Source organism: Dreissena polymorpha, chromosome 3 (assembly GCF_020536995.1).
Source record: "Dreissena polymorpha isolate Duluth1 chromosome 3, UMN_Dpol_1.0, whole genome shotgun sequence".
Classification (NCBI taxonomy): Eukaryota; Metazoa; Mollusca; class Bivalvia; order Myida; family Dreissenidae; genus Dreissena; species Dreissena polymorpha.
Window position 1 is genome coordinate 69153345 of NC_068357.1, and position 24438 is coordinate 69177782.

Genomic DNA, 24438 nt, shown 5'->3' on the forward strand with positions numbered 1-24438 from the left:
TATTTTCTTTTTTTAGTACCCTTCAGTCTCTTACTTCCACTATCTCCTCCAAGCAAGGACAATCTGGGGTCGCGTTGCCGTTTGCCGCCAAACAGGTTGGAAACAATGCTGGAAACACAGTTCAAGATACTATGCAGAAGTATTACTTGAATATAGGCAAGTTGGTCGATAGTTTAATACTATAGTATTTAACATGTACCGTTTTTCTGTTAAAGTTATAAAAACGTTTTACAAAAGTCCTAATCAGGCATGCACAAATGTGAAGCAAGGAAACCGTTTAAATTCCTTCATACATTTACGTCGTGTATGACACCAACATTATCAAGAAAAACTACTTCCAGCGACTATCGTTGTTTAATTGCTTTTCAACATTTACGTTATGCAACATATTGTTGTAAGATTTTTTTTTGGGGGGGGGGATATTTTAAAGTTTGGCCATTTACTAAAATAAGTTGTTACACGATTGACTACAAAACATACTATCGCCGATAGAATAGTAAATATTAACTCCTCGTTGAATATGGTTAAAAAATGTATTAGTATAAACCACCTTTTTCTTATATTTACCTTTTATTATGAAACGTGCTTTAAATAACATAAAAGTGTATATTTAAAAAGAGTAAAATAAGAAACTCTTACATTGTTGTGCACAATGTTTTGCTCTATAAGGTAATTGTAATATGTGTGCCAGTCAATTAAAGGTATTAGCGCAGTAGAGCCTCATTCTTTGTTATTTACGTAATGTACTCGTAACTTGAGAGTTATACAAAATCTACATGCATAAAAGACCATTGCTACAAAAATTTTATATGACATTTATATAATGCATGAAAGTATTTGTGTGTTTTTCTAAATGATCTTTTAGACAATATTTTGTAACAGTACATTATGTTTTGCGCGCTTTCTTGTTAAAAAAAATGCGACAAATTTTAAAAGATATGAGATAAATATATATCCATGTATAAGGTACTAGCAAGTTTTATGTTTAAAAATATTATATTGTAAAGTTAAAACGGAGGAGTTTTTGTCCCTTTTTTCATGTCCGAGTGGATATATACAGCATTTGATGGTCACTTTAAAAATGAAAATAGAACAATTATATACATACCTAGCATGCACTGTCTTAAAGAGAATAAGCTAAGCTAAAGAGGACAATGACTAATCATGATTGTATTATATCATTTCATGTAGGTATGCGTCAGGACTACCAGTTACAGGATTGTCAAAGTTCAGAATTCAAGCAAACTTTTCCCGACGTCGATTACGCTCTGCTAGGTTACAACATACTGAAAGGATTCCCACATGCCACCGGTCACGACCCTGGTTTCACATACCCTATATTTCGCCACGATTATTCTTCTGGAGGAATGACCGCTGATTGCCGATACAGTGTACCACGTGGCTTTGTAATTATACCTGATGTCTCGTGTGTAACCTCGTTTTCATCAACGATAATTCAAACAAAATACGAGTTTTCAAAGTCGTTGTCAGTTTCCGCTAGTGCAAGTGCAGGTGGGTGGGGAGTGAAATTTTCTGCGAGTGCAGGATATAAGCAATCGTCATCGGAAATGTCAACTGGAGAATCTGTCTTCATCATATCGTCAGCCAAATGTAACTACTATTTCAGTAAGCTGATAACTGAAGGCGCACCAGATTTTGACCCCGTCTTTGTAAAGTGGGTCAATAAGCTGAATGCAACAGACTGGAACCCTGAACTATACAATGAATTTTTCGAAACATATGGGACCCACTTTCCAACAGAGGTAACCTTTGGTGCGAGATTCATCTACGAGCATAAAATGTCGTCAACTAAGTACGAGAGTGAGACGAAGAGTGGTGTTAATGTGGCTGTCCAAGCCAGCTATTCAGGACTGTTTAGTGCAGGCGGTGGTTTTAATATGGATTCCGACCAAAGGCAGTCCGCATCTGACTTCTCCAAATCAGTTGAAACCAAGACAATAACCGTTGGCGCACCCCCTCCATCAAATGGCGATGCTATGACATGGGCGTCACAAGTTAAAACGAGTCCTGTACCGACCGCGTATAAATTATCCTCTATTGAACTTCTGTTTACAAAAAGATATATGGGGAAAATGAATGTGGACTATGACAGAATTCGTACTAATATCGACACTAACAAACTAAAATATTGTTTCTTCCTTCGAGACAACGGGAACGTTGATTCATGTGATAGTTTGGTTGCTGGAGTTGAGTTGAAGAAAACCAGATTGTATTACGACTATTAGAAAACACAGGTAGGCTTGAGTTCTGAATGTGTAGAGGAATGCCTGGCAGATGTAGAATGCGTTGGTACAACGATATGCACCGGATGCAACAGTGATTTGATTTTTGATTACAATATGTGCTACATGTTTAAAGAGAACGGGTACAACGGGTACAACGTCAACGCGAAAAAAGCTGACTCACCGACTTGGCAAAGTTACATAATTGCAGAGAAGGTAGAGTCTCAGATGGAATTCAGCAATACAGGAATAAATGGTGTCGCACGCGGCTTTGAATTTGATGATGACAAAAAGGCGAACCTGACAATATGTCGTCAACTTTGCATCCGAGATGCCCAATGTGTGGCCTATTCGCACTGTGACTGTCCGGATAAAGAAGCACAGTGTACTATGTACAGTAAGGAGTCAATTTCAGGCCTGGAACATGAAGATGGGACCACAACCTTTTTCATTTCGAGCCGTCGTGAAAAACCTACAACACCACCAACACCGACTACAAAGTCATCAGGTAACTAGCCTGTTGACATGACTTGACCAAATCTGGTTTATCTGGAAATAGACATATCCAGATGTTATGAACTAACGCCAAGTAGGCGAACACTTATATTTTTATTATTTTTATATGTGACATGTTGCGATCTGATGCTGTATGATGCTTTATTTCATTTGTTGTTTTACGCATATTCGTTTTGTATCTCTGAATTACAGTGATGGATGCATAGCTAGATTTTATTATTGTTTAGTGATTAATAATTAGTATACGAGTATTTTTGTTATTACTGTTTTATAAAGATATATTGCATTTATATTGAACGGTTCTTTTCATTAAGATAACATGTACAATGTAATTTAGTTTTTATTTTTGTGTCTTACACTCTGTGATTTATTGACGTTACATGTGCACTCAGCAGTATGCAATGTGTTAACCTTGTTCTCACGCAGTGTATGGCAATTTCTTGTTGAGTCGTGCGTTCTTTAAGAGTCGTGGTTATATATATATATCGTGTGAAATTACATGAAAGAACCTTCCCACATGGTGCAGTTGTTACGGACAAAAGTTTTGACCAAGTCACCATCGTTTTGCTGATCAAAAATGTGACAAAAATAGGTCAATATTGTAATTCATCAGAGCTCTTATAAACTCTTTCCCCTTTTATAAATTGGTCATATGGTGTTTCTTATTAACACATATCGTTTATTTATGAGTATGTGCCATACAACTTCGTCTGTTGACTTTTTTTCACAAGAAATTAGCCTCCCCTGCAATGTCATTTTTAGCTCGGCTGTTTTCGGGGAAAACCCGAGGTATTGTCATAGCCAGCTTGTCGTGTCCGTCGTCGTCTCGTATCGTCCGCGTCGTGCTAAAACCTTAACATTTTGTCAAGGTTTTGAACATTGGCTCTAAAATCAAAGTGCTTTAACCTACAACGTTGAAACTTTGTATGTAGCTGCACCTTGATTAGTTCTACATGCCATACGCATTTTTGGATCACTAGGTCAAAGGTCAAGGTCACTGTGACCTCTTAAAAAAATTCTGACAAGCTTTCATTTATTCAAAACTGCACCCGCAGCCGAGCGTGGCACCCGTTATGCGGTGCTCTTGTTTAGGCTTTTTATAGTATGCAAATCTCGAAATTGGAATAGCCAATCAGAATGCACGGCGCAACAAGAAACCTATTTTCAATATGGCGGTTTGACACCAACAAAACAATCGATTATTTATTATTATTATCGACGGTTAACATTTGAAAGATAGAAACAAATATAAAGACCCAAGGTAAATAATTATTTTTATAATAATTCATAGTCATATATTTATAAAATATTTGTGATGTAACAACTTTATTAACAATTACCCACGACTCAACAAGCATATAGCATATATGTTCAGTTTCCATGTTGTAATCTTTCAACCATCATTATAAGTATATGAGCCGCGCCATGCAATTACCTACCTTATGGTAATTATGACGTTTTCGAGAAAAATGACGTCAAAGCTGTGTAAGGAAAATTTAATTGCGACGCCATTGAAATTACAACGTGAAAAGTAAAGACAATATAGGACACAATTGATGCGAGTATACAGTGTTGCTTTACGAAATAAAAATTAAATAATATGTGCATGTCTGTTTTGTATTGTTTTTGTTTTCCTAACTTCGAAATAAAATCAATGTCACCAGAGCGTAATGCCGACGTCAAACAATTTAACTGACGTCAGGGACTTTTTATGACGTCACATACATGTTTGCAACTTAATGTCCATATCTCTTTTGCAATATGATACCCAATGATGTATACATTTTCTTCAAGGTAATAAAACGAGCTATTCGATACTGTATCAAACTGAAAATGACCAAAAATCACCATAAGGTGTGAAAAGGCTCAAAACGCGGCTCATATGTTTTGGTACATTAGTAAATTTTCTTTGTTAAAGTAACATGTGACTCTTTGTTGAATTTGAGGAAATATAGTTATAAACAGTTACATAAATCCAATTGTACTCAGTGTTAGCACTTGTGTTTTCACTTTGCTACATGTTATTTGTACCTATTGTTATTACTCCTACGTTAACTTGCGTTAATAAAAGGGTCTTCTATTATATTTCTTGGATGCAGTTTGTGCTTCCAAAAGAGCCACTTTTCCAGTTTATTTATTATAATAATGCATACTGATTTTTCTCACAAGTTGCACACAAAGCATGAATTCGTACTTTTGCTTTCCGATCAGGTAGGCTCCTGATGTTGTAGATACATGTATATACTGTTTGATACAATAACCTACCGATAACCTACCACCAACGTATATAAGTACATATTCGGCCTTCAAGTTTAAAAGATATGAAGTGTAAATGACCACCGGCCTTTTTCTCTGGTATAAAAAGACGTGTTTGAGACTTTGTGCTGTTCTTGATACATTATTCAATACATGCTGAAAATAGTTATTCTGATTTAATCAAGAGTTACCTTATCTGACTAGAAAATCACTATAAAACTGGACTTGATGCATTGAGTTAAGACACAAGAGATGATCATATAATCAAACAACCCCTTTAATTTCAATAAATCCGGTACATGCGAAATGGCATGTTCGCAATATCTCATTAAAACCTTTCATTTTTCATCATTTATGATATCAATATATCATAATATTACAATTTTGAATAGTTTAGAATGTTTCCATTGGAATATATTGAATCTAGAGATGGTTTTGTTTCAAATGTATTTCAAACTTGCAACACTTCCCCAATTAATGTATATGCTGTAACCAAGCAATTAAAGTGATAAGCACCGGTCATATTCGTTATTTCAAATAACTTTGCATCATGTTTATCGTATACATAATCAATGTGCGAATATCTATGCTGAGGATGTCTGTGGATGGATATAAAGTTAAAAATGTATGGAAATTAGTACAGAAAAAAAAGATGTAGTCAAAGACTTGTTAAATCTGCGGGATTATTGGTCAATTCGAAATTTTATAACCTGAATGGTAAGTTAAGATATCAAATAACGGCTACACATACAATTAAGTTGCATTTTGTTCACATAGCTGAGAAATCAAACGCCAAAAATGGATCAAGTGTGCAATTTATTATGAGAAAAAACTGGTATGTATAATAATAAGTTAACGCAGGAGTACTGCTTGCCAAATAGCTGCTCGACGCTACTTGTTTTGACATCGGTATTTTACACTATCAAAAGGTACTGGTAACGCCCGTGTCAGCTTATTTCTATTTTTAGAAAATTATCCGATCTTACATTTCACAGGGGTTCAAGTCGCTTACTATTTGATTATCTTAAAATGTCTTCACACTTTTGGTTTTCTTTGATTTGTATTTGCACCTGTTTTCGGTGTTACACATGTATTAATCTTGAACGATTTAGAACGTCGCAATGTTGTGTTATTGAACGTGGATATATTGTAACTAATTGAATCAGGTGTATATGTCTAATTATGAATTAAATTGAAAAAATGTACAAACATTCTTAAGATTAACAATTGAAATGTAGTGAAGCCATTTAAAAGAATGTCGGAAAATAAATAAAAACATTTCGTTTAAGATCTCCCTCGTCAGACAGGACTTCAATATTTTAGTTCTTGTACTTAATAAATGAACATACATTTGAGCCGCGTCATGCGAAAAGCGACCTTAAGGTGATTGCGACCAGTTTGGATCCAGATCAGCCTGCGCTTGCATTCAGTCAGTACTTTAAGATGTTTAACTAACAGTTTGGATCCTGATCAGACTGCGTTTGAAAAGCGCAGGCTGATCTGGATCCAAACTGGTCGAAATCGCCTTAAGGTCCCTTTTCCCGTGGCGCGGCTCATTTCTATGAGCAAATCTGCCCAGAGCAAACTTTCAATGTTATTGAAGCTGTAGCGGTGTTCTATTCAAATTCTTCAATACGGACACGTCTCAGACATAACGTCAACCAACGGATAAATCATTGAGTTAGCTTTTAGGTGAGGTTGAGGAAAATGCAAGACTTGTTTGCTAAATGCGTGAAATGTGGCATTTTTTACTTTGAAGAATAAAGTATCGCAACACGTGACTTTGTATTCTTCAGGAAGCAAATCAATCTGGGAGAAGAAAAATAGCTTGGATATAAATATCCCCTCGCTAAATTGAATCTGAAACTCATTTGGTTGAATGACCGATTTTACAGAATTCGGAAGTAACACAAAATCGTAGATACTGAGAAGATAATAAAAATGCAAGGGGTTGTTACATAACAACCATTGTGGGACGTTTCCATGCTCATGCGTAATATTAATTCCTACTAATAACAGGTCTAGCTTACGTAAAGGCCCAGTCTCAAGTCTCACTATGATGCCTGTGGAGCCCCGGTGCGTGATCCGAGATCTACCGGGATGAACCGGGGCTCTACCGATATGAACCGGGGCTCCACCGGGGACGACCGGGATGAACCGGGGACGACCGGAGACAACCGGGGCTCCACCGGGAAAGTATTAAAATGTTTAATACCACCGGGAGTCACCGGGAAGGACCGGGAACAACCGGGACGGTACCGTAGCTCCACCGGGGCCCATACAGACCGAGGCAGAGCTACGGCAACGCCCCGGTTGTCGCATGTGCTGCTCCAGTGGAGGCCCGGTGAATGCCGGCAGAGTCCCGGTATAGCAACGGTACATCGGTAAACCGGCGCTATGCCGGGATGCCACCGGCATTCACCGGGGCTCTTCCTGGGCATTACCGGCGACGACCTGGGTTAAACAGGTGCGTTGCCGTAGCTCTGCCGGGGTCTGATGCCGGTATAGCCCCGGTGAGTGCCGGTGGAGTTACGGTATACCGGGGCTCTACCGGGACGCTGCCGGCTTTCACCTTGGCTCCACCTGGGGATTTCCGGCGACAACCGTGGCTCTGCCGGTTTTCACCGGGATTAACCGTAGCTAGTCCGGGTTTGACCGGGACTCTGCCGGGTTGTTGACCGGGTTCAACCGGGGCGGCACCGGGAAATAGTGTGACCGCGTTAAAAAGTTTCTAAGCATCATCCCGATTCTCGCTGGCGTTAGCCAAGATGGACCGGGGCTCTACCGGCAATAGTGCGACTTGGGCTTAATCTGCCGTAACAGGAGTGATCACTTAACTCTAACTTGAAACAAACAGTTGAATTCATATCTTTTATGTGCCATTTGTCGTCTAAAGCTTTCCTCACAGACCTATTGAAGACAATAGGATTTACCGAGTTTGTAGGGTATACAGCTTTGATGATGATGTATTCTACAACTGACTGATTTTTTGAAGGATGATACAAGACGGTGAATTACCATTGCTTCAAAGTGTTCTTCTCGATCCATTTGGCTTGCTTGTCATTTTTATTTTCTGCTGACATGTCTATGAAAACCGAGCTCTGGAGGGATGTATATTTTGTTATCGGCGAAAGTCTTGACATAACTGCAATCGGATCGCCGATCCACTGCGCCACTCGTGAAAATATATTTTCTATGATCACTAGTGAAATTTATAACAAACGATCTTACACTGACATGAACAAATATCCTCTATATTTACCGTTGTCTCATTTGCCATTTATATAGAAAAATACAAGTCACACAATATATTCCGACTTGATATTGTTAAACTAAATATAGATTCGTTTTGAAATCGATCTGTTCATTTGGTATCGGTTGCCTGGTATTCTTACCGAAAATTTCAAGGTTATGAATTCCCACCGTTGTTACATGTAAACAAGCAAAGTATGCACTTATTAATATGTTTGTTGTTGTTCTGAGTTTATTTACAGGTCCCACGCCCCTTCACGGAGTCATTTCAGCTGGACCTGCCCCTGTGACCTTTCAGGGGAGAAAGATTAATTTTGAGCAAAAGTAGGTCAAATTTACCCCGGTTGCCCGGGTATTAGCCAAATAATAATAATTATTATTATTTTTTATTATTTTTGTTTGAATAGTTTAGTGCACGTTGGCCAATGAAACCTTAATGTGCCCTGTATCGTGTGCTGATGGTGTGGTGTGGATCATGTGGCGTGTTTTGTATGTGAGTGATGTGTTTGTGAGTGTTACATGGGTGTATTCTGGGTCCTGTGTTGTTGATATGTGGATGGTTATGTATAGTTTGTGTTATGTGGTGGCTGAGCCTTTGTCTGGAGCGGAAGAGGAGGAGTTTGTCGGGTGTTTTACGTCCGTCGGTCAATCGTGGAAGGCTGTATCTCATTTCAGTTACCAGGGCGCAGAACACCCCGCCCCCGCACAAGCGCACCCACGCCGAGCGGGCCCGACCCCCCCCCCCCCCCCGCGCCCGCATACGGCCCCGCCCCGAGCCCCCAACCGCTGGAGCCTCCCGAGACAAGCACCCTCATCCACTCTCTTGCTGCGCGCGACAACAGATCAGCCAAGAACCGACCAAGGAGTTTACCAAAGCCACACCCGGAGTCACCATCGTTCTTTCCCACCCGCCGCCAAACATCCACTTGTATCAGGCTGGGCTGTATTAAATTTATATTTATTTTATGATTATAACTAGATTAAATAGTGGAAGATGGTGGAATGATATCATTTATATAGCATATGATTTATGTTTTTATTTATACTTGTTATTATGTTGTGAAGATCCTGGTGTGGTTGTTTAAGGCTTTGTTATTATTTTTCCTATATTTATGTGTGGTTGTTGTGCTCTCCGCCCCGAGAGAGTTGTTAGTGGGAGTTCGAGCAGGATACAGGAAACGCCCCGATTCTAGAGGCGCCCCTGGTTCTTTTAAGTGCCCGGTGTATAGCATCAATACACTGCACCCCCCTTAAACGTCCCTCGCGGAGGACATGTTAGTACATGGTGTTAGTATTGGTTCAAATATAATTGTGCTGCCTTTGTATAGCGATGTGGTCTCTCCCTGTTGCTTTTATGGGTATTGGTTGTATTGTGTTGTGAGGGTCAGACTAGTTTTTTGAAAGATCGTTTACTTGACGATAGTAGAACGGGACTGTGTGTGCGTAATTTGGACCGAGGTGACTATTTCATTGGGGACATAGACAATTTCGAGATCCATTCTTTTTTCTTGCAGAGTTGGGTGTCTGTGACACTGTTGTGTTGTAAGGGCCAGACTAGTTTTTAAAGATCATTTACTTGATGAAAGAAGAGAGGGGCTCAGTTTGAGGTATTAGTGTATATGGTATTTAGGGAGGGCGCATACGTTACTGCTTCTGGTTATAATGTATGTGGTTACAAAGGCAGAATTCTTATGTGTTATTGTATTATTCCGTTTGGTATCGTGGCCTGAGCTGGTGCTTGGCTTTCTATGGGCTCAATCCGGCTACATAGGTGGATACAATGGTTAGTAGACATATGACATGCAATCAATTATTCTCCTCGCTTCAATACAACGAGAAACACAATTACAATAATTACCTTCTCTTTACTTTTTTTTGGTAATCTTGGGTGGGTCGCGTCGGCAGAGATATATTGCGTGGGGGGCTAGGCACGTTTTACCATCCCAGCCGACACGCTCAAACCAACATATTTTAGTATTATGCATGTGTGAAATACATGAATGTTACAATATTCACATTTATAGGGGTTGCACTGTAGGTATCTCAAGAGAGTTACCTGCGTGCGCACTTACTGCGGCCTCCGTGCTCGTACGGAGGTGAGGTGTCTGTGTGCTCTCCCCAACATACTTTGTCGTCGGTTGCTGCGTGCTGGATGCAGCGGAAATAGATAAAATTAAAAGGACCAGCACAAAGGGGGGGGGAGGGGGTCTCGCGGAACCCGGATACTGTTAGCCCGATTGCTTAATGGTCTTCGAGGGGAGATTAAAGTTCAGCCATAGTGGTTAATCCATAGTGGTTACAGAGGTTGGGTGTCATATCTATTTGAGAGCGTGTTCCCTTCCGTCGTTTTAGCAAAGAGTGTTGTTGTTGTTCTACTGTGTATTAGTATAAGCAACATGGCTGCCCGTTCCCGTCCATGGCGTCCCCACAGGGCACAGACCAAGGGGCCCCATGACATTCGCCGCTGTGGCCAGTCGGCTATGTCCTGTGATGGAGTAACTATAGGTCGGGTTTACATGTCATTGCTAAACACGGGCCTTATTAATATAATTATATTTGTCTGCGTAACTGTGTAAGCTGACTTTTGACCTTGATGCTTTGGATAATTTATGCATCAAAAATGGAGAGTAAGTTGGTTCCTTTTCCAAGTTACTCATTCCTTATTCGAATAAGGAATAAGGAACTGTTCCTTATTCCTTATTCAAGCTTAACATATTTGATATAGGGTTTTAAAGAAAAATAATGCATACTATTCTTAAGTAAATCAAAACAAAATAACTCGAATACATTTACTTCATGTATTACGTTACATGTTCATGTTCCTTTCTCGCGCTTGTATAGAATTTCTTGTTTAAACCGAATCGATATTTTCTTATTCGAATACCAACTTCACATCCACAAAACCTAAAGCATATAACATTATGTTGTATGTATATTAAAGTGCAATCTTGTACATTTCACATGTTTGTTTTTATTTATAATCCAGTTCCCTTTTCGCGACTGAATATGGACAAAGGAACCAGTTCCTTATTCCTAATACAAGCCGAATAAGGAACTAACATTTTCTTACTTAAACATCAACGAAATTGATCCAAAGTTAACCACATATAAATAAACATCATTATAATATCGGTTGTATATTTAAAATACTAATTGCAATGCATCTCTACTTAGTTTTAAGTAATGATAGTCCAGCTCCTTATTCAGTTTCAGCATTCGTCATGTGCCGTGGTTGAAAGTCGCCGAATGTACGGTTGGTTTGCATGAGCGAAAGAAAGCGTATTCGCACTAAAAATATATCAGACGAAAACACACTTTTACAGCTTGGATGCGCTGTTTCGTTTCAATTATAAAATAAAATATTGAGGCATATCGATGAAACTTTTCAGTCGTCTAGAGGCACTTGGACCGCTGCTTCCGGTGCAGTCTTTCTTTTATGGAGACGTGTTGAAATCATTTTGCATTCTTAATCATATCCCTTTGTAACAATATTCGTATGAAAACGGAACAAGCTATATAAAACATGTTTACTTTTCAGCTATCATAAAGATTTGACCAAAGTTCAGGGTCAGATAAGCCTTCAAGAACTGCACCAGAGATATAAATAACGAATCTTACACTAAACATTGCCAAAACTAACGAATATAAAGCTGTGCTATTCTAGAAATATCCAAATTTAAGTATCCGAACTTATGTCCTCTGAATAAGGAATTGGGCGTTTAGGTTACGATATACTAAATCTTTTTGGAGTACAATGCTATACTCTCTAAAAACCTGAACATTATTTATAAAAATCACAATTCTCTGTATGGGGCACTTGCCATGACTTTATTTTAGAATGTTTCTTTGTGCATGTGGTAGGAAAAACATTGATGTTTAACAGAAATTCACTCGTTTGTTTAAAGGTTGGAGACTACATGAGACTTTGACAGATGGCGGGAAACCCTCATCCACTGGTACGAAGCCGGTAAATAGATAGCCGTAAAACAGTGACCGTTGATTCGCGTCGAGTTCTTTCCTGCATAACGCATGACCTATCTTTTTTATTGTTTAGATCATTGCGGCTTGGAATGCTCTTTAAGAAATGATATGGTTATGGGGTCTCTATGCGCAAAAGTTTAACTTTATTTTTTGTTAAGTTATTGCTTTTACATTGAATTTGTGAAGGAAATCTTTTAGTATATTGTGACCTTAAGTTAGTTCCTTATTCGGAAGTCTATATTTCGTTCAATCACTTTCGGATATCTTATATTTTAGATGGTGTGTGGGTTATTTAAGCATGTTTATGTTATATGGACGTATTCTGTCACATTTATTTTTATATTCTATGTGACGATTCACGCTGAAAAAAAGTATTGTGAAGACGATAATAAGGAAATGGTATTGCCTTACTCAAACATAAATTGAAATGAACCAAATAATAGTAAATGTAGATGAAAATCATGGTTTATGTTGGTTTGAAATTACAAATATTTATTTCTATATATTTCTACCTAGTATTATTTAATAATAACACAGTTCTTTATTCAGTGCGAATAAGAATAAGGAACTGGTTCCTTATTCCTCATTCAAATCGAATAAGGAACTGGCATTTTCATACTTAACAAAATATTAAAATGAACCAAAGAGACCAAATAATCAATGAAAATCATTGTAAATGTAGGTTGAGTATAAAAAAATAAATAATTGCAGTACATCTCTATTAAGTTTCATTTAATGATAACCTAGATCCTTATTCGGATTGAAAAAGGAATAAGGAACTGGTTCCTTATTCCTTATTCAAATCGAATAAGGAACTGCTATTTTCTCTCTCTCTCTCTCTCTCTCTCTCACACACACACGCGCACCCCCCCCCCCACACACACACCACACACGCACGCACACACACTTACACACAAACATGATTCGTACCATTCTTATTTTCTTAATGAAATTAACTTAAACATGTGAATCAAGAGGACAGCAAAGACCATCATGATTTATCATTACCTTATCTCAATTCATTTAATCCTGGACAATATCATTCTGAACATGCATTAAACACAAATAAATTGGTAAATTAAGTCACTATGCCACGCAAAGGAACTAGCTAGCTGTCTGGGAGTCATTGGGATCACTAGGCTACGTCCAGAAACAAACTTTATTGTTTCTTTCAGTCATTAGATTTCAACCAGCAATGGAAAAAACAACACTGTGCGGGAGTTTTACGACTGCGACCAGGAAAACAGCCAGACTATATGGGTGTATTAAGGAGTCGCAATTGTACGAAATGTGTTTTTAAGTTTCAAAAAGATTTAAAACACTTGTTTAGACTTAAATGGTATAAATTATTCTTAGCTGTTATTCTATGTATCCATCCACGTGTAAACGGATCTATTTTACTTTTATTATTTTCTATGTAACTTAAATGACATCGTACATAGGCTTACCTGGTATAAGTTATTCTTATCTGTTATTCTAGGTATCCACTCCATGACTGAGTTTCAACGAGGTTCTTTTTAAGTTATACAAGATGTAGTTATACAAGATGTGCAACTCTTTTCTAGGCTTTACTGCCATCTGTTATTCTTAACTGTTATTCTATGTATCCATTTAATGACTGAGCTTTCGACGAAATGTGTTTTAAAGTTATACAATATGTAAAACTCACTTTTATGCTAAAAGTTTCGTGGGAATTCTTGGCTGTTATTCTAGGAGTACATCCGCATGTTTTTGTTTTATTTTACTTTCATTATTTTCTATGAATGTTTGCTTAGATCGTACATATCCTATTGCCTTATCAACGTACTAACGGAATTGAAGTTGTTAGTTATTGAGTAACACATTGCACAAATAAGTATTTTAATAAATAGCAAAACATATTAAAATTGGACGTATAACTTTAAGAGGTATACAACATGTTGAAATTATTTATTTCCAACGGGGTCTGTTTGCAGCGCTGAATCAATAACTACAAACAATTATAATGTGAGCATTCAATTTTGATTACGTTCTCATAACTTTATTTCATTCTGTGTACAGTCATGTTTTCAAATCATATTCAAATAAATTAATTCAATAAATCAAATCGTCTTAATGCGATCTCAATGTTCGGTTTTTATTATGAAGCACTTTTGCTTTCTAATTTCTAAATATACATACGGGTAAAATAAAGCTAATTGCACTGTACGTGGAAGGTAAGTATGTATGCTGGATATCTTAAATTTGGGTTAGTATTAGCCATGAAATATAAGTAAGTTTAATAAATACCAAGATCTCCTTTATAAAATACGTTTTGAACACGAGATATCCTGTGACATAACGGTATATTCATATTGTTTATTCTCATGATAGAAATTTAAGTACAGATAGATTTAATAATAGGGAAATATTTTAATAATATGTTTGAGTAATTAATTAGTAACTGTTAAAATTACTGATATGTAAGAAAATGTTGAAAGGTTATTTACATCAATATTTCTATCTTATACGTAAACAGAAGTTAAAAGTTTAAAGTGATCAAACTATTTGAGAGTTCATCTTGTAAAGTAGCTGTATGTTGCGGGTATTTAGGAATTAACATAACAGATGTCTAGGATGGGGTATGTAATGAAGTTTGAAAAATTGGTTATGGAAGTATGGTTTCATTTCTCCAATGTAGTTCAATTATCGGGAACATCTGTTGACATGGTCTTAGTATGATTAACAATTTGGCTCGTAGGTCAACATTATTTCAAACCAATACATAATTCAGATATGATAATTATATAAGGGTAATTCCAATTTCCCAAGGTACATAACAGATACAAGTTCGGATTGAATGTGTATCGGGGTTTACATAATTGATTATAGAAGTGTTAGGTTTCATATAACCAATGGGGTTTGTCCATAGAGAACATCTGGTTATATGATCGAGTATGCTTAATGAAATTATCTGCACATGGTCATCACAAACTGTGACATATGGTAGATGCATGAGCGATCCATCCTATCAAGAAGGGTTATTCGAAGGGGTAGGTTTAGTAAATCAGGGATAGAGTAACAGTCAACCAATCTAGAATGGGATAAGACATATCTAAACTTTATGTTTATTTTCCTCAGAATAAAATGCTGTGGTGTTGTTGTAAGAGAGGGATTCTGCTGTTAGATTTGGAACTTTGAGAGTTGTCACGTCTTCTTGACGTGGTGGCCATGTTGGCCGCCGCGCTGTAAAATTGTATTTCACGAACAATAGTAAGCGTTGTGTTAGAATATATTCAACAGAAATAAATCACGATGAAAACGGAAATGAACTTTGTTTGTTACTGTCTGTTTTCCACGAACGATACATAATTACGTGACAATCCGTTTGTCACAACCGACCCATTTCAACGAGATCGATATATGCTACATTGCAAGCATTAACTTAAACGTTGTGAACCATTTCGGGTCCGTCCAACCTGTGGCATCGTGTAGTCTTTAAATATACACGTTAAGATGTGTCGTCATTGTGGACAAATCACATTTTAAAGTACACAAACGTCTCTGTTTCCAAAACAAACTTAGTATAATACAACCAAAGTTTGTTTCAATATTGAGCATTTGGCCAAATGGTCAACGTCTAAGGTCAAACTGACCACCCCCTTTACTATTGTACGGGAGGCCAAGTTAAGGATAGAAGTTTCCTTTGTGTGTTTTGTTACGAAATGCAGTTTTCCGAAGACTTACAAATCAATAAATCAATATATTTTATCAACTGTTGAACAACACATTTATTGGTTCGTTTCTTTATTGCTGTCTTAACTGACCATTTATTAATTCGCGTCGACGTTGCGGCATGTTGCTTGTGGTAGGCGACAGCATTATTTGACTGTTTATCGCTCACTAGAGGTGATATTTGAACGATGTAGTCCATGCAAAATGCATTACTAAAACAGTTTCAGATTTAGCTTTACTTGAACAAGTTTACTGATAGGTTCAGTAGGTTGAATGGTGAACCTGTTGCATCCCTAGTTTGTTTTTCAATCTAATATCTAGGCTAGTGACCTTGTTTGTGTACACGCATGATCAAGATGATTCGAATTCGGACTAAACATTATCAATATAAATAGTCTTACCAAGTTTCATCGAGATTGAGTCGTAAATGCTGCTTCTTAATTGTTTTTTGTTTCTGAGATTTTACCTGGTGACCTATTGTTTGGACGCGGGTAACTCCGTTTCAAACTTGGCCTAGATTTTTTCAAGATAAAATTCAGAACAAATTGCATCGAGATCGAGTAATGAATGTGTCTTTAAGAAGGGTAACACGGTGTTTCTAAGATTTGACATTGTTACCTAGCTTTTGGACGCACGTGACCGATATACAAACTTAATCTAGATATTGTCAAGATCAATTTTTTAGTGATTTGATGAACAACCTGGCTTCTGTAATTGTAACGAGTAAAAGGCCCTTTACAAATGACACAGGGCGACGGAAGCCGGAACTAGGGTTCCCATAATAGCTCACTTTGAACACTTCTTGCTTAGGTTGCATACTAGTCAGCAATCGTTGAAAGTCTAGTTCTTTATCAGCGAAAATTTACTGATCCGCGGGGGGTAATTAATGTACTCCATTCGATAAAAGCAGCTTAGGGTTGATATATTGATAATGATGATGGTAATACATGGAAACGCAATATTTATAGTTTTACGCGGTAATCATACCCAGGTAAAATTTATAATGGAACATCACTTATTAAAATATCTCATCATGTGCCAAGTACTGTAAAACTACCCGGGACATTTGTTATCAATAAAGTATCATTTATACCGGGTAGTTTGAACGTGTTCCAGTTGTGTAATACTTCTTCATCATGTTTAGGGCGGCTTTTAGTGGTGAATAAATATAAATCACATATTCTTAACATGTTATTTATCATACAAAGAAGCAAAATGTTGACAGGTTAGAGTGACATGAGTGGTGATAAAAAATCGTTTCGTTACTATAATTATCATAAATCAAATCCGGTTAAAACACTTAGATTGCGCAAAGCACTTAATTTTACGGCATTTTAATTGGTTTCGGGATAGGTAGGTTTGTAACGCGGGAAGATATAATCTAAAGTATGCTGAGCTCATCTGTTTTGTAGCCTTCTAGGCGCTGTGAATATCATTAAAATTATGATTAAATGATAACATGTCACATATAGAATAACATAACAACTTATTACCACGTTTAATTTTAAGCTTAAAGGAATGACGAATGCTCGTCTGAATTAGTCATTTTAAAAGTTAATTGTACATCAGGGTATGTTTTATCTTGGAAGAATTCTAAAGTATCATTATAACAAAACTGTGGACGAGTAAGGTTGAAAACAAATATGTTATGCATTTTGACAAATTTGAATAATCATTATAGCTTGCTTGTACATCAAAGTTAACAAAATGAAGCAATGCTTTTATTTGTTCACGCAAATGAACGTATGACTCGATATCTTATCCGGACGTGTACTCGTGTATAGGCAATATATAAATAACTTGACACAAATGATAACCATACAGAGACATTATGTCGCACAAAACTTCCATAGCTCTTAAAGGCAAAGGTCAAATATAAAGGTCAAAGAGAGAAGGGCCATAATCCACATTGCTGTTTTGGATCACGTTGCGGAGGGACTATATTCTATGTATGCCCTTTGGTTTTACGCGTGTGTTAGTTAATAACTGTTTTATACGAACGCTGCTGGGCTTACATATAAGCTTCTTCTACGATTTTATCGTATACAGGTTATTACATTTTGCATTGAAGTGGTTCTGTATTGTTCAAAGTTGGTCGAAATAGTATTTAGCATTTATAAAGTCCACAAGTCATGATGTTGACACGTTGTATAACTCATCTGTCCAGAGATTCAAATTTAAAGGTGATCGTCTGATATTGAATGCACACTGGTGATTTATTTCTGTGTGAGGATAAAGCGCTATTGAGGTCATCGGTTAAGGTATTAGCACTCTAATGAACTTCGTGCAATATCGCCTTATTTCGTACATATCCGTAACTCCGAACATTATCCTGGTATCACTCTGGATCAGCAGACGATTTATTTCATAAATCAATCTCTGGATTAATAGTCGCCATCTTTCGAACTACTTTCAAAAGTACAACAACAACAATAACAGTAGATGACAATTTTAATTGCGAAAAGTTGAAAAATTGAGTACATGTGTCACGGTTGTTGAGTGGAATAGTGTTATTTTCAACTGTGTACGAAGCATGTGAACTGGTAGTGGAATAACCGAATTGTTGGTGGAAATGGAATTTAGAAATATATCTAATAATTCATCATTTTTCATGTCATGATCGTGTAGAATTATCATCAGCATCATTTCTGTGGAACATTGCAATATTCAAAATACAAGTGTTTCATAGCTATGGTGCTTTTGACATAGTTCACTAACCATCAAGACTGAAATGATTCATGCACACAGGTAAAGTAAATAATTGAATTTGTGCAGAAAGTTTATTTTTTACAAATTATTATTTAATTTAACCAATTTATTTTAGATAGATTGCACTAAAACTCAATGTCTAAAGCTTAGTAAGACACTTAAGCCAATTTTCTGAGAAGAAACAATACTTGTTCAGAGAATAGCAGGGTCATGCGGCCTCTGGTTTATTTATTTGGCCTCGGCCTTTAACCTGGGTCGCTTTGATTTCAGGTGTTTAGCCCCCATATCAACAAGGCTTTCTCGACCCTATATGTACTTATTCATATTGTTTAAAGATTTTGAGAACCCTCGCTCAGTGCCAGTGGGGATAAAACAGGGACCTTCTTATAGCTAGATGAATGCATCAAATATGCCAGCAACACTTTATAATCAATAACTTTATAATTGATGATTCTGTTCTTTTAACTAAATTACTAATTTACCAAAACAATGTGAAACACATTTTTATGCTCCCAAAGGAGGGCATATAGTGATCGAACTGTCCGTCTGTCTATCCGTCACACTTTGCATTTAGGTTTCGAAAAAATGCTCATAACTTCTATGTCGCTTCAGTTGCAACATTCATATTTGGTATGCATGTGTATATGGACAAGGCCTTCCCATACACACACAAATTTTGACCCCTTTGACCTTGAACTTAGGGTCGGCGTTTAGGTTTTGAAAAATGCTCATAACTTCTATCAAAGCGTTTATCGGAGGCGTATGTCATCCTATGGAGACAGCTCTTGTTTTTGCTACTGTCCTGTGCACAAACCATTATATATCTGCATATATGCATCCAACCAAATCAGTAAATCTATTTGTCACTTAATTACAGTAAACTTATTGCATGTTAATTATATATAACAGATCTTGAAAAAAACACACATCAAACTTCATAAATTGTTTTAGTAAATTATAGGCTTTAATTGGTATTGTGACATTGACAACACTCATGCATGCGACTATATAATTATACAACTATGGAACACATTATTTATGAGAAATTCCAATACATCAACATAACGTCTCAGATTTAAGGCAGATAATCTAGTGCTTTTTTGCTGCCATTTTTACTATTACACATTTTTTCATTTTATGTTATGATGCATTGATCTTGTTTCTAAATTAACCAAGCAATCATGTTAAACTTTTGAAGAAAGATGTTGTCTGATAAATATTGAAAATATAATCACTACAACGTGAACAAAATTCAGTTGAATACTGTGACCAACGAAGATTTGCCAAAGAGCAATTCAGATCATGATTTAAATTAAATGCAAGTAAAATGAAAGTCTGCCTATTGGATCCCAGTTATGACTTATTTGTCAAATCTGCACATTAATTTGCCCTTGGCCATGTAGAATTGGGGACTAAATACCATCAAGTCATGTAAAAAGGAGCAGGGTATAGCACGCTGCTATTGATCTCTTGAGCTTTCACATGAATTTTACGGGTAATTTTCATACAACAAATGATATTATATAGTGTAATGATAAAGCATTATGAGCACTAATTATATCTCTTACTAGTGGTGCAAAAATCAATTAAGTGTCACATTTCAAAAGAAAATTTATATAAAAAGGTATTATTAATTGTTAAAACGTTATAAAAGGTTATTTCAATTCACTAAAGCATTTAATTACAAGAACAAGTGCTTTTTATGTCCATTACAATACATGTAACAGTATTGGCATTGTATTTATCTGCATTTGATGTGCATTTAATACACTTAAAAATGCAGACCAGACACACTTCTAACAGAAATAAATGTATTTGTTTCTGCATTTTTTCAGCACTCTTCAAGTGTATTTTTGATCATCCCAAATACACTTTACCAGGAAAAGGTATGTTAAAATGCATTTTTAGTTTGTTTTAAGTATATTTTACAATGCATTAAGACACTCTTTTGCAAAAAATGTTGAACAAAAACTTGAAAATATTTAATATACTAAAGTGAAGTAATAATTAAAGTTTTGTATGAGCATCAAAACAGTGTCAAATTCATACCAGTGCCTATTTAGTAGCAGTAGGCCTTATATGGTCTACTTGTGGTAGAAATAATGCATTTTGTATAATACAACATACATAAATTAAAAAATATAGCTGCCCATACAGTTCAATACAATGTTCAATTAACTACACTATGCAAAGTTGAAATATGACATCAAGCTTGGAATAATATTTTCAATAATGTATAATATGCTGTTTTAATTTATAAGTGAAATTGACACTTTCATATAAAAACTGATTTTACATCAAAACTAAATGTTTAATTTGATTTTTAGCTCCACTGGCCAAAGGTCCTGTGTCCAAAGTATTCAGAATGTATTATTGTAATATTCATTCGAATTTTTTAGTACAAAAAGCACTTTTCCCTGGCATTTGTATTTATAGTAATTGCATATTTTATAATTCTGACAGCATTTATAAACTGTGTTCATGCAAGCATGAACACGGTTTCATTTTTTGAGTATTTTAACAAGAGGGCCTGATGGCCCTGTATCGCTCCACTGCTGAAAAAAAATATGCCCTATTTAAGCACATGTACACTTTTGTGACCTTCTGGCCTGGGTCAAATTTAACCCCAGGGGCATAATTTGAGCAAACTTTTTAGAGGACAAATATATCTCACTACATACAAAATGCGGTCGCCCTAGGTCATAGAGTTAAGGACAAGAATATTTTAAAAGTTTTCACAAAATTAGCAAGATATAAGCGTATATAATGTTCAATTTTGTGACCCGCGGGTCAGGGTCAAATTTGACCCAAAGGGCATAATTTGAACAAACTTAGTAGAGGACTATAAGATGCTACTGCCTACCAAATTTGGTAGCCATAGTCCGAATGGTTTTCGACAAGAATATTTTTAAAGATTTCACAAAATAGGCGCTTTTTAAGCGTTTATTCAATTTTGTGACCCCCCAGGGCAGGGTCCAAGTTAACCCAGAGACATTATTTGAACAAATTTGGTAGAGGTTTATTTTAGACGTCACTACATACCAAATTTGGTAGCCCTAAGCCCAATGGTTATGGACAAGAATTTTTGAAGTTTTCACAAAATAGGCCTTATATAAGCAAATTTTCAATTTTGAGACCCCTGGGGCAGGGTCAAATTTGACCCCAGGGGCATAATTTGGACAATTTGAAAGAGGTTCACCCCAGGAACATTTCTGAGAAATTTCATCAGAATTGGACCAGTAGTTTAGGAGAAGAAGATGTTTAAATGAAAAGTTAACGCGCGGACGGACGCACGCAGGCACGACGAACACAGGACCATGACATAAGCCCTGCTCGTTTTTGGCCAGTGAAGCTCAAAAGATATTCGGCGTATATCCTGATTTTGTAATCTAGTACGAAAAATAACGTTTTTATTTGATTCTGTAGTAGAAACAAAGAAGAACCCTTTTCTTTTCAAAGTAAAAGTTTTATAATTATTTTTTTTATTCAATATAATACATACAATGTATACATGTATATGATCATACAACAAAATGATTGTACTAAGCAATAAAGTTCAGACATGTTATACAAGATATGCTTATATATAAAAAAGTGTTTGGTTTCCTCAAGATTAAGAGAAAAAAAAATGGGTTAATAAGTTTTTTCTTTGGTTGTTTGTGATAGGTGTTTGTTTGTTTTTTAAAGAGAAAAGAAAAGAAGAACAGTTATGAAAAATGATGAGTTGTATAAAGTGGGAAGAAAGCATACTGGACTTGTGTGTTTTGTTGTATATTCACAATGATCTTATATGATTGAAAAAAAAATATACAAAAATATATTAGAAAGATAAACTAACATTAGAGTGAAATGTATATAAGTGGACAAACATTATGAGAATTTTATCCGATTCCATTTTTGTTCAAAGATTTGTAATGTGTCATTACTGAGGGCTATTTCTTTCTCAATCTGGATTTTTAGTTTAAGACTATGGACAAAAACAATTAAAATTTGGTACTTGTTTTTTGTACTTCATGTTAAAGATAAAAGATGTTTAAAGGAAAAGTTAACGCGCGGACGGACGCACGCACGACGAACACAGGACTATGACATAAGCCCCACTGATCTTTGGCCAGTGGAGCTAAAAAGATATTTGGCGTATATCCTGATTTTGTAATATACAGTGAAAACTCGCTATTAAGACCACTTGTGGGACTTTTCAAAAGTGGTCTTAATAGCGAGGTGGTCTTAATACTGAGTTTTCATGAATTTGATGGACATATAATTACAACAACGTAAATATTCACTGAACTTTAATCTGTTTGCATACAATATAACAGTCATCCGTTTATACATTGTATTTATACATTTGTACATTGTACAAAGAAAGTATTCCAAGTTGTTCGTTAAAGAAGTGTAAATACATGTACATGTACTTTTCATCAAGATCCTTGATGTTTACTTAACGAATGAGTAAATTGTCGCCTGCTTAACATTTCGTCGAATAAAATTGAGCTGTTCTTTTTAGAATAGCTTGAACCCGAGTCTTTCCAATGCCGAATAAATCGGCCAACTGTCGTTGAGATTTTCCATCACTCGCGTCTATCAAATCAATATTTTCTTTTAAACACAACTCTTTCCGTTTTCGTCTCTCCATTTTGAATAACGATATGGTATAAAGGTCGGTTTTTATATCCATCACGAACAAAACCGTGTTACTCAAATATCCTCACTGTTAAATTATTCGCCGTATTTAATCTTTAAAGCGTGTACCAAACAACTACCAATTTACCCATCAAAGACTCAATAATAATAAAAGCTAATCGTCAATCAAGGGTTAAAAATTATAACAAGTGCCGAAAATCTAACACCTGTGTCGCAAATCGATCCAAAAACCTTTGTCGTTATTTGTGGTTTATCGGGTCAGAATGGCTTCGTACACAATCCCGATAGTTCCACAAAAGTTTTATAATTATGATTAATTGCCAGGACATAATTATGGGCCTTTGTTTTTGACATCTGATATCCTGTGAAGCTAATAATAGTGCCCTTATACGAATGATACATGACATGAAGTAAAACAAAACAAAATTACTGCATAAGTGTGTGTGAGATAGAGAAAATTATCAAAAAACAATGAACATTTTATTTGCATATTAAATACAACACACTTTGACAACAAAAAGTATTGTTTGTATAATCAATATGAAAATAAGCTAAGTTGCTGTTAATATGGGATCCCCACCAGGATTTGAACCTGGATTTCCTCTCCATATAGAAAGGTGTGTTTGCTTACACTATAAGGATGTTCCAATACACAGCAATAATAATGGTTACAATTATTTCTGTCAACTATGTTCATTGTTTAATTAAGTCTTGACACAAAATTTGTAAATACACGTTTTAAGGTTTTTAAAAACAATTTATTCTCCATCAATTTTTTAAGGCAACTGTCACATTGATAATGACATGTATCATAAGGGCTCGCCTTTAAAGCTGCCCTGGATCAGGAACTCATGTTTTTCCACCAGCACTGAACCTGAAATCAGAAAAAGATTATTTAAAACCACTTTTTTGTTATAGAAACAATTAAATGCTTTTTTTTTCAATAGATTATTGATCCCCATAAAAATCTGGACACATAACCCAACAACTCGTTGAAAATGTGTTTGCTTATTCTCATCTGTGAGTACATGTGTTGGTACATGTGACAGTGAGGCGGTAAGAAACTGCAACAACTAAATCGAGACAAATATTCAAATAACTACAATGGTATGTTTCTTATGCTAGCAATTAAGTAGCAAAGTAA

The 24438-nt window shown here is 36.1% G+C and overlaps 1 protein-coding gene across 2 annotated transcripts in view; it reads right to left on the reverse strand.

The window, feature by feature from the left end:
• LOC127874644 (sushi, von Willebrand factor type A, EGF and pentraxin domain-containing protein 1-like) overlaps positions 1 to 24438 on the reverse strand; it is a 496927-nt gene that overhangs the window by 237076 nt on the left and 235413 nt on the right. The window lies entirely within an intron of this gene.